A 1,358-nucleotide genomic window follows, 5' to 3' on the forward strand; every position below is an offset into this window, starting at 1 on the left:
TGGGGTAAGCCGAACGAGGCCATCACTACTACAGAATGTTACTGTAGGGGCGGCTCTAGAGCCTCTGTAGAGGCGGCTGCGCCAGTCACCCTTCCCAGGGTGTTCCTACAGAGGGTGCCTCTGTAGAGGCGGTTTTCTAACCGCCCATGCAGTGCCCTCTGTAGGGGCGGCTGGTGTTTTCAGCCGCCCCTACAGTTACCTCTGTAAGGGCGGCTGGTAATATCAGCCACCCCTATAGTGGACTTTTGTAAGGGCGGCTGTATCACCAGCCGCCCCTGCTGTGTGTATTTGTAAGGGCGGTTCAATCAAGAACCGCCCCTACAGTGGATTTTCCAACAAAAAAAAAATTCAAATTCAAATCTGACTGCCACAAATATACATATATACATCCACAAACACAAGACCATCATCACAAATCATAATTCATAAAAGTCCATCATTACAACATAGTCCATTATGAAGTCCATCATTATAACAAAGTCCAAACCGTTCCAAAGTCTGATCCAAATCATACCACGAGTCCACATTGTCATCAATGACCTAGGGCTAACCTATCAGTCTCCCGAAGGTGTTGATACAGAGGATTACTACCTAAGTCAGAAAGAAGATGATGGTAAGTGCCTTTATGATACACAATCTGGTCCATTATAAAGTTGCAAAGGTCGCCGACCATCTCTAAGAGCTCGTCATCCTTGTATGGGTTCCTTCTCGTGTCTTTATCTTTCTCCAACTACAAGAGAACAAGTTTAGGTTTACTATATCACAACATATGTGAACTTTTCATACTACGAGCGAAGAGGTTCAAACTTACCAGATTGGGGTTTCTGTTGTAGCCACCGATGGTACTCATCATAATACATGTGTAGTATCCACAATGTAGACTCCCAGGCTTCTGCTTGGGGCACTGTGTGTTTTGCATATGGAGATGTTAAGTAATGCTATTGACAGACACGTAATATATGGAGTACCAAAGTAAATGACACTTACCGCACATAGAGTTTTGACATACAACTTTTCCTTCCTATTTGGATGATGCCTCCCCTTATGTTCCTGGACATAGTGCCTGAATGCCCTGTTTCAATGGTTTTAGCAAATGCAACTTGTTAGTATCCCACATTGAACCTTACAAGTATGTATACAAACATAGTAGCTAAAATGAGGATTGTCAATATGTATACGTCTTGACAATCGTTATGAAGTCTTTGTATGTCTCGACTAGGAAATCCGCTGAATCAAAGACCCATGCCATGCTATGTGAGAGCCAGACGCCTATGCAAATCCAGTGATCAGCTGCATGAATTTAGTCATAGAAGGAACACATAAGCTCTTTTGCATCGAACAAAGTAATTTGAACAAAG

General features: G+C 43.2%; 1 long non-coding RNA gene across 1 annotated transcript; it reads right to left on the bottom strand.

Moving 5' to 3' along the window:
* Positions 1–605: 605 nt before the first annotated feature.
* Positions 606–1,077, bottom strand: LOC136475941 (uncharacterized). Its single transcript, XR_010763337.1, has 3 exons — positions 988–1,077; positions 812–904; positions 606–730 (listed from the first exon to the last, which is right to left on the bottom strand). It is a non-coding gene; the product is annotated as an uncharacterized lncRNA (long non-coding RNA).
* Positions 1,078–1,358: the final 281 nt, after the last annotated feature.

Source organism: Miscanthus floridulus, chromosome 8, assembly GCF_019320115.1.
Source record: "Miscanthus floridulus cultivar M001 chromosome 8, ASM1932011v1, whole genome shotgun sequence".
Classification (NCBI taxonomy): domain Eukaryota; kingdom Viridiplantae; phylum Streptophyta; class Magnoliopsida; order Poales; family Poaceae; genus Miscanthus; species Miscanthus floridulus.